Source organism: Pterocles gutturalis, unplaced genomic scaffold (genome assembly GCF_000699245.1).
Source record: "Pterocles gutturalis isolate BGI_N339 unplaced genomic scaffold, ASM69924v1 scaffold8440, whole genome shotgun sequence".
Lineage (NCBI taxonomy): Eukaryota > Metazoa > Chordata > Aves > Pterocliformes > Pteroclidae > Pterocles > Pterocles gutturalis.
Genome location: NW_010143365.1, coordinates 103,092 through 120,192, shown reverse-complemented (window position 1 = coordinate 120,192; position 17,101 = coordinate 103,092). Strand labels below are relative to the sequence as shown.

The window sequence follows — 17,101 nt, the reverse complement described above, 5'->3', positions numbered from 1 at the left end:
CAGCAGGAGGTGGGGAAGTTACAAAAACAAACCTCCTAGAACAGATGTTAGATCATTAAGCAAAACATCGCTTACGAAACGCTAGTCACAAAATATACCGTCTGAAACTGTGCAAAGATTGCTCTGCATTTCTTGGAAAATAAATTCTAAGCATAGGGTGGTTAAAAAGCTAAAGGGTCTCGTACGTGCTCATCTTCCACAGACTAGTGGAGAGGAAACTACCTGGCAGGTGCGTTAGACCTTTTCGATGCGTAGCTGGTACCTGCATTTGTTTTCAATCAATTTACGGGAGATTGTGACTTTAGGAAGAACCCTGAAGAAGTGATGCGTGTGTCAGAGAGAGGAGGCACACAGAGTGAAACACAGAAACGGTCTCTGTCCTGTTTCTGCTTTTGGTGCAGGGAAGGAGGGGGATAGGAGACTAAATATTTATATGTTACAGAAATACAGAATGTTTCAACAGTAAATTACGGAACGCTGTACGCACTGATTAGCTGTGTGGCTGAAAGGAGAGACACAGTTCTTACTAATATTGTTCATCTGATACAGCAAGGGCACTAAAATGTGAGCACAACTCCTTTAAAACTGAGTCCCATAGTCAGGTCTACGTACGTTAGCATATACAAGGAAGTTTTGCTCCTTTTTTTTCTATGTGTAGTCCTGACTTTCACATCACAAATTAGCTCCTAAATTTCCTTCTTCAGTGAGTCAAACTTTAATAATTTAGTTCTATGCCAGAGAAAGCTATCCTACTCCAAAGTTGAGTAGTAACGCATTGCACAGTGTGACCTATAGCATAGCTCAGGAGGAAAGATATTGCTCAAAATGTATTTTTGCAGGTGAGAGGCCTCACTGTTTGATAGGAAGATCCATTCATCAGGAGCTAAATGCACAAAATGTGTTTCCCTGTGCCATGGCAAGTACCTCCAGGAGCCTGTATATCACAGCATCAGACACTGAGACAGTAAAAGGAAATATGAACAGATTTCTGAGCACCATAAACTCCCATATGCTTGCTGTAGCAGTTCTGCCTAGCACCAGTATGACTCATCTTATTTTACACTAAAAACTTTGTTTTAGGGGTAAGTAAAAGAAATGGTTAAAACCCGTGGCTTCTCAGAAGGAAATCCTACAAGGCTCCGATTTTTGAGTGAAGGCAGTGTTTGTAAAAGATGCTATCTTTGACCTTGGTGGAGTAAAACAAGTTCCCCTGAAAAGGGCTGGCAGGAAAAGGTGCTGGCTTGACAGCCAGAAAATCCAAAGCAGGCTGCCCCTCATTACCCTGCCAGCACGCCTACAGAACGAGCTCCAGGAACCCAGCGCCGAGCGGGACGGCAGAGGGGCATCAGTCTCCACGCCTAATCAATCCTCTGCCTTTCTCCTGTGGGTGACAATTAGACAGCCAATTAGTGCCACTTAGAAAGCCGTATCTTGTGTGAATGAAACTCCCAACTCATTTCACGTACAACACCGAACGGCTGGTCCTGCTAATAATTTCTATGACAACTGACCTTCTCCGGATTTGAACTAGCCATCTAGAAGGAAAAGAAAATTCCTTTGAAAAGGAAAATACAACAGAGTGATGCAGAGCTAAAATATCCCCTTGGGAACCAGATCAACTAAACCAGCATCTGGGCCATGGGAGGAAGCAGAAGGTGGATTTCCAGTTCCCCAGCTGACTCCCGGTGACCACAGAGCATCTCATGCGATGTGCAAGGTCACACTGGCCATGGGCATGATGGGCTGGTGGAGATCCACTGGTTTTCTGTAGACTTTGTGTAGAGGACAGCCAGGCACAGACACGTTGGGTATCCCAAAGAGAAAGTACTGTATACAGGCTACACATCAGGCTTTGTCATCCTTTTTCAACCCACCTTCCAGGTTTGGCATTTGCTTTAACACACTGTACGTTATGGACTAACAGGGGCTGATCGTTCTGGCTGTCCACCTTATACAAACAAACGTTAACTGAAAAAATAACTGTCTTAATGAGATTTCTGTCCCTGGGTTTGAGAAGCGAGACCTTCAGAGCTCTCTGAGTGACAACTGCCAAATACACTTAACTTCTTAATTACATAAGAGGAAAATGCACTTGAACTATAGCGCCGGCTGGAAGATTTTATTAATTACAAATGCACACCCCGTTATTAACATTCTGAACCTGATTTGGGAGAATGACCTATGAAATGAAATGCACTCAGGTACCGCTGGAGCTATGTAAATTCCACCTCCCTCTCGCCACCTGCCCAAGTGAATAACGCCGCAGCGTACGTCTATCCAGTTGTTAATGAGTTACATACTCCGTTAAACGGATTTCAAACGTTGTGTATTGAATCTTCACTCTTGCAATATGGTACTTTATATTTCTACCCTATTTAGTAAAATTAATCAGCAGCTGTGCTCCTTATGCTGATTATTCTTCTTTCTATTAAGTTCGGGAGGTTAATGGGAGTAGTGAAATGCCTGTTTGTGGTGCACATGATAGGAAGGAGTAGCTAATTCAGCCAAACATATACCCCTGGAAATGTTAAAGCTATATTAAGAAATCTAGCTATAAATAACTTGGTATTTTACATCTCTGTTTTCCAAGTCAGAACGATCCATATGGACATCACAAACTTTCAAAAGTGCTTCATTTTCTTTATCATTTTCACTCAGAAGGCCCAGTTTATCTAAGCATACCTCTGAAATCTCTCCAATGTATTAATTCCTAATTTCAGGGGTCAAATCTGACTCTAACACCATCAATAGAAAGACTTTACTGTGGGATTGGGACCAGCTCCAGTAAGTGTTCTGCTCCGTGTGTGCAGCAGCATGTTCTCGCCCTGGGCTCTGCATTGCACCTTCCCAGCTCCCAGAAGCTAACATGAGCCTTTTTTTGTCTGAAATCCAAATCTGATGGGAGTATCCCAACACAGCAAAGGCACAAATGATCCCTGGGACCCTAAAGTCAGCTTTAAATCAAAATGAACGGTGGCAATAAGGTAACTCACCACCTCTACGACCTTCTGTCCCTCTAAGTACTTCAGAAATACTAATTGTTGCTGAAACTAAACGACAGCCCGCTCCAGCACCACGAGAGGTTTGGGCACAGAGTTCTCGTGACTGTTAATTCTCCCCTGTGTATGGAGGGTTGGGTCCAAGGAACCAAACCCCATTAATAACGCAGGCTGCCAGCTCCCATCCATCAGCATCAAATATTAATAGACTCACGAGGGCCAGCGCATACATCTTTCCGGATGGCAGTCAATAATATGTCTTGTTTCTGTTTAGGGAGAGGGGAAGATTTGCTTCCACAAAAATTATTATTGTACAATATTAGTCGAGCTGAAAGACACACTGCTGCCTTAGGTGTTAACCGTGTTAACAAGCTCTGGACGCTTCAGAAAGGGTTTTCCCTGGATTAATGATGCCCTAACAGATTAGATTTCTTGTTTCTGTTAAAAATACATTCCTACTGTAAACAGTGACCAACTCCCTTTAAGATTCTTTTCTGGTGTTCAATACAAAGATTTGTATTTACTCCTGTACATTTTGGGTCAGACCTTTAAATCTTTGGAATGCATTTTCAAAGGAAAAAAAAACGGTCTCCCAGATCATAAAGGGAGCTAATAACCCAGCAAAGGTCAACAACACCCAGCCAAGTCTGTGCCCATGCCTGCTCTGTCTCCAAGTTTGACTGTTTAAGGATGTGAAATTCAGACTTTCAGAAGTAACTGCCATCTACAGGAATAAATTTGCCTTGGAGGGCTAAAGCTGGGTTCCACTGAAGTCAGTGGCAAAACAGAAAATCAATTTTTCGAGGCCTCTGCAATGCAGAAGACTAAGGGGGCTGTTATTGACCTTGGCCTCAAGTTTGCATGATAAAAACCTATGTGAGGGGCTTGTCTGAGTGTTCTTAGGTTCCGTCCGTCAAGGTGCTGAAAATCCTCCACTCCTCTGCAGATTACAAGGGGGGACTGACACCACTAAAAGGCAAAATATTTGAACCTGTGGTAATCTGTAACGTGACTCCAAATAATCCGAGATTTTTAACACAGTATCCGATTCCCTCCCTCTCCTTCTCCTCGCCTTTTCTGTGCCAGATGAATTAGAGGGGCAGCACCTGGCACCAGCAACAGGGAAGCTCGATGCTGGGGTCTCGGAGCTCTCAGTGCAGGCATTAAATAAAAAAAACCACGGTGCAGTGCCATATGTATGTAATGATAAACAGATCAGAAAGACAAAACACAGGAGGTGTTTGTACCCAATGTCTGTGTGTCCGGATAAGCTGGTCGGTATGGATTTAGTGCCTACAAGTCTATATTGATACGTACACACATGGCGCGGCACAGCAGCGCGCTGGTACACAGTGTCTGTGCGCTGGTGCAGATCACAGCTACCGTTCTGTATATTTACTTATTTAATTGTGACATTTACAATTAACCCAAAGTGGTTCTCCACAAACATTCCCTCAAGGTAAACATATGGTATCCAGCAACACAAACTGTCAGAACAAACTAATTTCCCTAATGGTGTTCCAGTGGAAATTAATGGGCTCTTCATAAGCATATTAGCAGCAGTAGGAAACTTTGTACTTTCACCGGTCTTCTCCCCTACTCTAGACTCAAGCAATTTATTAATGACCTTACCATACAGCATCTTTAGTTTTCCAGACATAATGATGTCCTCTGGCAGAACTCTTTTCCCCTCTGGGTGTTACTAATTACTCCCTGCAGATGTTATTATTTGTGCTCATGATAAAATGCAGAAAAAAAGGTTGGGGAAGGATCTAGTGCCCCATACAAGCCAAGTGCTCAGTTTGCAGGAAACCACTGTTACTAACATCTGACAAATGTTCCTTTATCCACTTCGTAATGTTATAAGAGGTAGCTGTGCTAGAGTTTGATATCTAAAATGGCACAAGGAAACCACCAATATTCAGTCTCCTTCTCGCTTTGCCCTTTTCATGGGAGAAGATGGGGTAAGGTGGAAAGGATGGGAAAGAGCTTTCTTATGTTTAAAAAGTGACTTTGCAGCTCATGATTCATCCAAAGACACAACCATTGGCAGTCCTGAATGTCAAAGTGCTTCATTAAATCATGGAGCACTTTCAACAGCCATCTGCAAAGCTTTCCCCAGTCTGCAGCTCGGTGGCATCACAACCTGGACACGCCGTAAGGACCAGGCACAGCTGCCTGGGGAGTGGGAAGAACTTCCCGCTTGGCTTCCACTAGTCTTACAGGGATTTACAGGCATTTACAAATGGGTGTCAGCACCTTATTCCACCCCTGAATTGCGCTAATATCTTAATTCATACACTAAACTTCACAGTAAATACTACGGAAAAGCAAAGCTGGGAGCACTGACTGTGAGGGGAGTAAAAGTTACCACAAGGTAACTGTGGTTTGGTATTTTCCAAATTGTTTGTACAAAATCTGGCTGAACTTCATGGGTTCCTATTTTATAAACCCAAATATATTCGCTGCTACTGGGGTAACATGTGTTACTCCCTCAGCAGGGGCACAGAGAACCTGGGCCAGATTCTCATTCCTAGAGCCTCTCATTCCCCCACCTGGGTTTCTCTGTTTCCCCTTGCACAGCCTCCCAATAGATCCAATGTACATTAAGAGGATATTTGGCTTATTTTTATTTCAAAACCAGGAGCACTCATCCTGTACAGGCATCAGAACAACAATTATCCATCCATCCATCCATCCATCCATCCATCCTCCCAGCAGGGACCTTCCCCATCACACTGACCGTGCACCTTGGGAAGCCTTTGGCCACCGTTTAGGAAAGCCTTTGATTAGGATTTGGCTCCCTGGAGAATAATTTGTACCTATCAAGACAGGAGAACCCGTGCAGCCTGTGAATCTGGACACTGTGTATGCGTATGCAGAGCTGGAATTAACTGCACAGAGCTGATGGTTTCCAGCACAGTGAATCCCAGCTGTGAGGGATCTCCTCTGCCAGGATGCAAGGATCCGTGCATCTGGGGAGTCAGGCATTGCTCACTGGCTCAGGATCCTTTCCAGCTGGGGATCCGGGGCTTGGGCACTGAGGTCTTCTGTCTGAATATATCCCCGTCCCACTAACTCACAGCAAAGAGGTACGGAGGCGAGCTGCACACTCTGCACGATCCACACACAAGTAAACCCACACGGGCAAGCTAGCAGACCCTGTGTGCATCTTTTGAAGCGGAGGGTGTGCAGAATCCCACCGCTCCCCCGTCCTCCAGCATCTGAGCTCCGACATGCTTCATCCACCCAAAAGGGACAATGCTCTGGCACAGTAAAACTGATGATGAAGTGGAGCAGGACTCTGTAAGAACAACGGCAGCAAATTCTAGCTTTGTGATGGGTTTTTTTTGCCTCCAGGAGATCAAGTGAAAGCAAATACAAATAAAACTTTCATTTAAATAATTGGATTTTGCATACTAAAACTCAGCAAACCTGAGCTGGGGGTCTGTCAATGCGCACTATAACCCCCATCACCACCAGGGAATAGTTTTCTAGTTTGCACTAAAAATATGCCCAATATCAGTCAGTTATTTGCAATTAAAAAAATCCATCCCTACTGTTCAAGCCACCTAAATGTGGGCACTAAAAAAAAGAAAGATATTTCAATAAAGAGAGCAGGCAAGAGATAGTATTCTCCCTCCCACTTCCCGTAAATCAGTGTAGCGCTCTTCCTGGCAAAAGAATCTCAACTAACTTTACAACACTTGAATGTCTGCCTGGTTTAGTATTTAGGCGTTAACTGCAGAGCACTTTAGTGTCAGCGAGGCAATGAATATAGCGTCATATAATTAAATGTATTCAGAAGGAAAGTAGTGTGGAGAGTAAAAAAGATGATCATCAACCTCTGCACAAGATTTTTTTATACAGTCAGCACTTTTCACCTAATAAAATATCACAAAACACATTTATCCACCAGGGACCTCTCCGAAAAATAGGAGATTGGATTTAGACTGGGTAAAACAACTCCTACATCAATTCCCCGGGACAATTAATCTGGGGAGATGGTGCATCATACCTGAGAGGACGACCTCCCACGGGCAGCCTGGAATGGAGTACAAGCAGCACAGCCACGCACGGTTCAAAAACTACGACAGAGGTCAGCGTTCAGCTGGATTAGGTAGATGGGTGTGCAGAGGTCAGCCCCAGCAGCTGGCTATGTAAGAAACTCATTCTGTTTACAGTGGAGCTGGGGAGCTTGTTTATGGAGCAGATATTTCAGGGGAAAATGAAAAGTTCTCTAATTCATGGGTTTAGATTTAGTTAATGGGAAGATAGAGTATCAAGGCAGGTCACTCCCGTCTATACCAGGAAGATTAGTAATATACATCATGGGCCAGCTGGATAACCAAGTCCTCTGCTTAGTTAAAGCAATTTAAACCTGGAGTAGGGCCACCTCAGATTTATTCAGGTGAGGCAGGGAGCAGACTCTCAGAATATTTTAAACTTACCTCTGGGGAAGCTGTAAAGAGTCAAACATCTGTGGGGCTCAGTGCTGTTACTGTAATCAACTTTGATAAGCTGCTGTTCTGAAATGCTCCAAAAAAAGTGGCCAGATCTCAATTAAATGTCCCAAAAGGTAAAATGGCCCAGGCATAATGTGCATTACTTCAGGTTGGTGGAAAGTATTTAAATGCCTGAGAAGCACATGTGCTCTTCATGATGTACTCAACAAGCTACTTGTGTCCAAGCTGCGGGCCAGGAGCGAGCTAAGTATGGCAAAATCCTAAATCACAATCCTTGAATACTATTGGTAAAGACAAAAAAAGCTGTTTTCTTCTGCTTTTTTAAATAGATGCATCTGAACTGGAGTTATCACTATGGTAAAGAAAATATTTTAACACACTACGTGCAGTTCCATCGTTTTCTTTCCCAGATTTGGGCAGAACAGCTCAACGGCTAAGAGAAGCCTAAGCTGTTTGGAAATGCGGAGAAGGATTTCCGTGCAGAGCAGTGCACGTTAGAGTGAGAATTCAGAGCTGGCTACGACAATTCTGCACCAGCTATTTTATGGGAGTATCTTTGTCTGGAAATTAGAGATGGTGTCTGCTCTGGCCACATAGCCTGAGTGGCACAGTCCAAGATCTACCTTGTAGAACAATTGTGGCCTCCCGACTTTTTTGGACACTGGCTGACAAATCTGAATAGTTCTGCAAAAGGGACGTTAGCAAAAACAGAAAATAAAAAGTATCATTTATACTTTCAGCCTCTATGACGTCCTCTGGCAAGAAGATCTGAAATTTGATTATAATAAAATTATAAATACAAAGCAGAAAAATTATCCTTATTTGCTTGCTTCAAATCCTCTCCCTGATTTTTAATTGGGAAACTTCTTTCACTGTGATAAATAGCAAACCTGCATTCCTTCTTCCTCTTCTCCCGTGGTGTAAGAGACCTCTCACATATCTACCCTCGGTGACCCCTTTTCTAAGCCAAACCATCCCACTCTCTTATTCTCATTTTATGGGAGCCATTTCACAATTTAATTACGCATTCTGTGAAAAGCACTATCTTTGTCTTTAAACCTGCTGTGCAATCATTTAATGGGTTGCCCCTTGTTCCCACGTTATTGGAAATAGTAAATAACCATTCCTCCGTCGTGTTCTGAGCGCTGTCCCCGGTTCCACCGATCTCTGTGTCCCTCCTCAGCCATCTGTTTGCTGAGCCGAGTTCTAGCTCACTGAGTCACTCTTTGTACAGAAGCTGTTCCCTATAAAAGATGGTCCTTGTCACCATTTGCGACTTCCATTATATCCTTCGTAAGCAGGAATCAGCCAAAGTGCATGCAGTAATTTAAGATTCAGATATCTTATGGGTTTACACCATACCACAAAAATGGGGTTTCCATCTGGTTTTGTTCTTCTCCTGTCCATTCTAACAGTTCTGTCTCTGTTTTTCAGAAAACTGTCCACTGTGATTGACCGATCTCCTTCCCTGAGTGGTAGGAATTAAATCAGACCTCACCTTTTGTGTATTCACTTAACGCTGTTTCCCGTTGTCTATCACTCTGCATCTTTGAACACAGAATTCCCGCCTACCCGGTCATTCAGTAACAGGAAACCTTTCCCCAAACTTGCTACACGCTTTATATTTAACAGCCCCAGTAATTCTGCATTATTTGCAAACTTTCTGTTAGAATTCTTCTACAGCTGAATTATACAATAAAGGATAATGTCCAAGCATGGTTTCAAACCGAAACCTCCCTACCGCGCACTCTGTCTGCATCACCAGCGTGGTCACGAGCCAGGACCTGCCTCTTTCTGTACCAGCAGCTGCCACGCAAGTTCAGCACATCGGTGCACGCCTGAACTCTTGTTCACACAGACCGGACGGACCGAGTGCAGGAGGAGCTAAATGTGGTTCTCGGCTGGGCTCCTGCTAAGAGCACCGAAGGCCCAGAAGCAGCAATGTGGATGGAAAATACACAGCTACGGGGCTGATGATGCTGACACCTGTGGCTGACCTTGGTTCTGAGCTGCATGATCCACGTGTGAAAGGATCAAAGCAAAAAAAAAGAAAGCATCTAAAAAAGAAAAGATATGTCAACTTTAAACTAATGGGGTTTGTGATGTAGCTTCTGAAAAGCTGGTAAATAACCTGGTAATTATACACAGGCAGATAAACAGCTATCCCCTCCAAACTTCCACAGATATTCCTAAACCCCAAATCCTGCAGCAACAGAGCTCAAGATCTGGTAAAATCTCAGTTGCTCTTTGGCATAAGAAAACACACCAGGATTTTCCATTGATATGTGTCTGATCACAAAGGATAAAGTATTTTTCCTTTGATGGTATGTTTAGACAGAAAATAAAATGGAAAACTAACCTGTGACTTAATCCTATGCTCAGGTGGTTTTAATGAAGTCAGGTTGCAATTTGAACTACCAGGAGAGTCAGCTACCAACACGTTTATGCAGAGACCCACAGATAGCGTGGGTAAAGAGATATACATTCAGAAGCTTAATAGATGAAAAGAGACACTGCAGTTGGCAAGCAGTTTATTCCTCTGCAAAATTCAGATCAAATAACTCAGTCTGAACAGAATATTGAGCTCCACCGATTCTGAATGAGGCTACAGGAACAGAAAGGCAATTTGACATAGCCACACTGCCAATTAAGGGTAAAATACAGGAAACATGCCAGCCAGCAACAAAGGCAGAGGCACGCAGGTTTTCTATATGAAGTTGGTTCCTTTGGACCCACTTATGAAAACTTTGGAGTTATTCAGGTAAATAAAACGGCAGCAGAGTGCCGAAGTAAAAGTAAATATGAAAAGAAAGAGGAGGAGACCTGGGACTTGCTCATAGTTCTTAGCAAATTGTAGACGCTGTGTGTGACTCAATAAGATCTCATTAGTGGAGGCAGCCACCGAGACAAACTCTGCTCCTGTGTACCTGGGACAATCCTACCAAGGCTAGAAGTTGTGTTCAGGTAAACTCGGGCTGCCAAAGCAGAACTTGAGCTGTCACAGACAGTTTCTGGCGTTTGTACATTGATAAGACAGCGAGCAAAGAAAATGAAATAGAAGTAGTTCATAGAAGGGTTTGAAAAACTCCATTGAATTCAAAGAAAAGGAGCAGTTTCCACAACTGAGGGAGACCTGCTGCGTCTCGAGCATCCAGTGACCTTGTTAAATACTCCGGTACAATAGTTCACCTGCTCCAAAGCATTCAACAAATGCCCTGAAGTGAGAGAAGACCCTTCATTATGGCTCACGCAGCCAGGCACCGACACAAACGCTGTCAGGGTTGAGGGAAACACGGGCTCCTAAACGCCGCGGCTGCCGGCGCTCCGGCAGAAATGTCTAATTGGTCACCACGAGCGCCGGGGGAGAACACCATCAAGGCTAACAGGCAGCAAGCACCTGCTTCACTGATCTACAAATCAATGGGGGAGAGGCTGAGGCTGAAAGCCTGGGAATACCCAGGTGGCCTTCCCATAATGATCTTCCCTGTTGGGATCTGAATGCAGGATATCTTCTCCTGTAACACAGCCGAGCCAGAAGGATCCATGTGTGCGCTGTTACTGAAATACCGGTTTTAGCCCACACCCCGTTTCTTTGCATTGAGGTGATGGTCATTGTTGCCCAGGCTCCATGTGGCAGGGCCACCTCAGAAGCAGATCGACTTTTCAGAAAGGCACCTGCCGTTTAAGAAGGATGCAGGACAATCTGGGTGGCTTGCGATGCTTATGAAGGGCGCTGTTGCTAGAGCTCTGAGTACCTGTGCTGTTTGCTCCCAGCAACAGTCCTACGGGGACTTTGAAATGGATCACACGGCCACGCCACCGAGCTTGACCCGAAGCGATGGTTTGTGAAGGTAAAATGGTGAAGTGGCTCAGTCTGCCAGCACATTTGTCAGTCACTGCTGATGGAAATGGTTTGTGATGTACACACTGATCCACGGGGCGCTGGACTGAGACCAAAGTCATTTCGTGCAGGCCACTGCACAGCCAAGAGAAGGGAATTTTCGATCTGTGCTGACCTGGCCTGGTTCAGACCCAGCAGCCCAGGGACGAGAAACTTTATAGTTTGTTATTAGTCCCAATGATCTCCCCCCCAAAAAAACCCCACAATCATTGTACGCACATGAATGCGTACTTCTGCATGCACAGAGGGGTGGGTAAGAAAATTCAGAGGTCATCAGTGAAAAGGGACATCAAGATGGAATTCAAAATACTTTTCTTCTGGTCTGTGAATATGCAAAACTCCTGATAGGCGCAAATGAATCCTGCCCAGCTCTGTTTACGTGGGGAATTTACCAAAACATTTGTCATGAGACATTTTGATTTATGTTCGTACACTCAGACCTTGCAACATGCAGCTCAGCTGACAGAAAAGCTTCTGTGTAACTAGAAACTGGCAGTTCGTTCGCTTCAAGAACAATTTTCCAGCTCACTCTTAATTAGACTGTACGGAACAGAGTGTTTTTTGTTGCGTGCTTGAGATCCGCTCCTTGTTCCACATCCACTTGTGAAGTAATTTGTAAGCTTAATAAAATTATCAGATGAGTTTTCAGACTTGTCTCCATCTAGAAGACACCAAGAAAAAGCAAGTTTGAAGGAGAGAGCATTCCCCAGAGACCAGAACCAGGAGAGGGGGATCTAGGGTGCAGCCACAGTCAGTATGATTGTGTTATTGTGACCGATTGTCTCACAATTATTAGCACTTTCATCTTCATCCACTTTTCAAGCACCACGTGAATATAATTTTTAACTTTTCCCATTGTGGTTTCCCAGGGCACAGTTACATCTTCCATTTTTTAGGAGTTATTTTAGTTGAATTTCCCGTATCCCTGTCTTTCGCTTTATCCCCAGACCTAAAACTCACATCGATATTTGTTATCAAAGAGACTACATTTCCTTCTTGCTGACCTCAACAAAATGATCTTCTCAAAACTGTTCAGAACACTTTGAAGCCGCCAGATCTTTTTGCTGTCTTCAGCTGCATCCCACTACTCTCTGTGTATCCGAGCAGGGACTTTCCCTCTTGCACTGCTTCTTGGATCTCCAGTGAGAGTCCTCCTGGGCTGGTTTTGCTTTTCTGGTTGTCTATTGTCTCTTTACTTCAAGGCTAGCTGGGGAATTGGTTGTGCCTGCAGAGAGATATTCTCGAACATCTTAAAACGGAGTTTACTAAGAACTTCTGAATTGAGGAGAAACAAAGGAAAAACCAATAAACAGAAAATGTTCAAAGGCTGTGAGCACAGGAATCAATTTTTCCACGTCATGACTTAATACTCAGTCTGTGTTCAGGCAAAATCCTTTCCTTCTTAGGGAATGTGATGCATGGTACTTTTCCCTTGGTTATGCAGGGAGGAGATAACGTGAGTTTGAGGTCCATGAGCCATCTGAGTGTCCTTCGCTAGCTAAAGTGTCATAGGGGAGAGACAGGGTCACCACGGTGGGGCAGGAAAGGCCAAGGGGCTAAGGACAGAAATCTGTAGGAAACAAGGCTCTTCTAGCTTCACTATTGACAGGACAACTTGTTTTACTTTTATTATTAATTAATAATTCCCTCACTGCCAGCCACAGCCGAGGTTCAGACCCACCCGCACAGCGTGGGGGCCTTTTTGTGAACCCACTGCCGCTGCTGCCAGCCATCACGGTGGTTTCGAGCCATGGGATTATGAATACAAATAGGCACCCAGTGAGAAGAAAATGCATCTTCCTTGTGCATCTGGGTAATTCATGAAATGAGACCGGGCAAACTATTTCTGTTGCCTGTAATACTCCAGTTAATTGGACAACTGCTGTGGTAGAAAACCTTTTCCCCACCTACAGCAAGTAAAATTTATACTGGTGGTTGGTAACAAGAACATCTTGATAAAATGGCTGAATTTATTTTATACCTATAAATGAAAAGAGCTCTTAACAAAGGGGGGTAACTGCTATGCTCTGTAAATCAAGGATAAAAGGACACAGGCTCTATTGAAGATTTTTTCTCCTCGTCTTTTCTTTTTAAACCTTTTGATGAGGTGCCCTGTTGCTCTGAGATGAGCTTCCACTGAAGTACTTTTGGACTTATCTCAAAGAGAAACGGATCATTTAAATGAGTTAAAGCCCCCCAAACAGATCCACTATCTCCAATCTTAGGTTCATTTTTTATATTAACAATTTAGGGAAATTCATAAAATAACTTTATTACTGAACCAAGGGCTTATAAGACAAAGAAGTTTCATTCATTTTTTCCTACTTCCTTCTGAAGTGATATGGGATGATACATTTAGAATAAAGATGAAAGCAAATATGTAGAAGAGAAAGAAGATTCTGATAAATTTGTATTTATCAACCTTGAGTGTTTAGAAAACACCTGCAGGCAATGATTCTTCAAATTCCTCCAGACCTACCTGGGATTTTGGTCCTTCAGGGAAAATTCAACTGAAGATGAGATAACATGCTCCTTTCTATTTATTTATTTTATTTTTTAGACAACAGAGAGAATTTTAAAGGTGTAGGACAGGTGAGCAGGCTTCATTTTTTTTTTAATATAGAGGGAAATATTGTTTTTTTCTCTCCTGTATGTTTTCTTCAGGGAACAAGAGATATTGTATGCACCAGAAGGAAGACAGTCATGGCTGGAATACTCAACAGACTGGACCTGTAAGATCCTTATGGCCTCCATAGGTAACACAAAATTATGGTCCTTCATTTCTACAGAAGGGAAAAGTGTTCATTTTGCTCCCTGTGTAGGCATGGGGCAAACCGCGACTGGCCTGAGACTGTGCGTGGGTGTTGGTACTGACCGAGAGGTTATCTGTCACAAAGTTTTATACATTTGCTACATGTTTGAATGGGTTTATAGCACTATAACACACGTGTATTTTTACTGAGTGCTCGAGCTGATGTTTCTGGTGTGTTCCAGGGGCTGACTTTTACTCCAATGTGCAGGCATGCAGATGTAAACCTTGGGAGCAACTTGTACCCCTGTGGTAGAGAAATCATTCTGCTGAGACACTCTGGCATACTAGACAAAATTACGGATTTACAGACTTGGATTAAGCCTGTGTTTCAGCCCTTCAGTGCACAGACTCCCACTGAGCTCAGCCAGAGATACGTATACATAAGCACTTCTATAAGGATATATTTGAAAGGCATCATTATGTTTTTAAAATGCAATTTTGATGCAACGTCAACATAAGATGCAAATGGCTCTAGATGCACAGTACTGGGATGTATCTTGCAAAGTCTTAGGGAATCCAAGCGACATTCCAAAAGCTGAAAAACCTTCTAGTAAGAGGTCATCACTTCTATAGATTCTATACTTTTCTGTCCTGTGATTGGCTTGTATGGGACCTACCAGCATAGTCAAGGAATAAAAAAACGTCAGAATGAATTCTTTCATTTTGGTGATGAAGTGCTAGCTTTGCTTGCCAGCATGCAGGGTTCAATAAAAGCAGACAGGTCTTCAAAAAATTGCAGCATAAATAGATGAACTCTTTAAAGTAATATAAGTTCTGTCATATAGATGTGAAATATAGACCTAAGTGCCCGCCGAAGGAAAAGCTGACCGCACATTCCAAAGATAAGTAGTAAAGTTTTCTCAGAGTGTCTTGGGCTAAGAAATGTTTTAACTACATATCTCCTTGCCACCATAGACAGAACGAAAGCATTTGAAGTTAAATCCATTTTTCAAAGGAAGAAAACAAAGCATCCACAGAGAAACAAAGGCATAGCACAGGATGAGGTCTCTAGATAGCTCGTGTTTTCAAGAAAGTTGCAATTAGCTGTGCAATGGAGAAGGTGAACTTCGTTGTATTTCAATAGCATTTATAATGATTTCAGTAGGTAGAACGCTGATGGGTACGTGCAGGGGATTGGTTGCAAGATTTCCTTGTGAGACAGAAGGTCAGGATTCCTGTGGTCTCCTGTCATATTTAATTCATATCCTCTGGCCTTCTTCACCGCATTTATTGAATTACAAGAGTAAAATTCAATGAACCAAAACCAAAAGAAGTGAGAACAGGGCAAATCCTGATTTCTTTTACATCCCTACTGCACAACTGACTTCAGTGGGCTTCTAAGAGAGCATCTTAAAGCAGAATTGGAAAGGACGGGGAGGTACGAGTTAGTACAACCCCTCTCACCATCCCCATAATTGCATCCAGGTAATTTATTGCAAGGAATGACTATTTGCATGTGGGAGTAAGCATCCAATTTCTACCAGTCAAGAACCTCCCTGTACACTTTTTAAGGCAAATCTTTGTGCACTCCCTGCGTGTTTATCAGATTCCTTCTTGCCACAAACGAGATGGCAGCAGAATGGCTTCTCAAAACCGTTCTTCAGAAGAGCATCGCTGGCAGTTCATCACACGAGTACTGAGAGGCAATCCTCAAATACGTTAAAAATACCAGTTTCATGGGAGTGCTCTACTGGCATGTCTATAATGATGTTTCCCTGCAATAATCTTAATTATGCTCCCTTCACAGGTGAGAGGCAATAAGCACAGGGTTTCCAACAGGCCTGCAGCGTGGACTCTACTGCTGGAGCGTACAGGGAGTAGTTCTAGCCATGCTCTGTGATTTGGGGGAAGATTTTGTTGTGTCTCCTCTGCTCCTGTTATCCTATTTTTGCCATCCTGTATGCTGCCTCCAACAACTGGGCTGGTTTGAGCATAACTGTGGATCAAGCAGATTTCTCAGCTCTTCAGTCAAATGTACACCCAGTGTCTGCACTGTGGTTTGGACACCTGTACGGTTAAAATAGCTCAGTCCCCTCGTGTGAGCACAGTCACACCAGAACCTCACACAAATAACCCGTACCGCTAGCCAAGAACATCTTTACAGCAGTGCAATTTGTTTTCAGAGCTAGGTATGTGCAAATCTGGTTGTTGAGTCTGACACAAAATATTCATCAAAAAAAGAAGACATAAAATGTTTTGAAATTCTATCCAAAACTGTAAGCTCACCAATATTTAGCTTTAGCATGTGAATTTTTGGAAATGTCACTACTAATATGTAAGGTATTATTTTCTGAGCAAAACCATACATTTTTATTATAAAACTTGAATCTGCTTAACTTCCAAAAATTGAGTGCTCTGCTCACGTACATGTCAACCTGTGGGATGGCTGCCTTTCCACTTAATACGTTTAAAAAAGGTGACCAGATGCTTTGTGTTTTTAATGGCTTGTTCTGCATCCCAACAAAATGTCCCTGTTTTGGCTGCGATTGCAGATGATTCATCCTGAAACCCAGCCCAGCTGCCCTGACACAGCCGAGGCAGGGCACAGCTAAAAACCAAGCCATCTGTGCAAAAGAAGTGGGCTGGAGGAGTGCTCTGTCAGGAAAAGACTGTCATTTCTTGGTCGCTATGTTTTCTAGGCATCCAGTAACCCAAAAGTCCTACAGGTCCAACCTCTGCCTTTGCAGTTGGATTTTGCTGTCATATCCCATGTCCCATCATATTCTCTTCCTTCCCCCTTACTCAGAAACCCTGCAGCCTGCTCAGCTATACAAGATCGCGTGTAGATCAAATGTTTCTGTAAAATGTAAGATCTTGATCCCACTTTCATTCTTTCCGACCATATGGCAAAACTCCTGACCCCGTAGCTGCATGAGCCAAGCCTCATGCTAGACAAAGCAAAAGGGATTAATTTATGGCTTTT

General features: G+C 43.3%; 1 protein-coding gene across 1 annotated transcript in view; it reads right to left on the bottom strand.

Moving 5' to 3' along the window:
• The window catches only part of LOC104469960 (multiple epidermal growth factor-like domains protein 11), a gene marked incomplete at its 3' end in the record, with an annotated part of 75,594 nt that overhangs the window by 35,195 nt on the left and 23,298 nt on the right, over nucleotides 1–17,101 (bottom strand). The gene's annotated exons all lie outside the window — the stretch shown is intronic.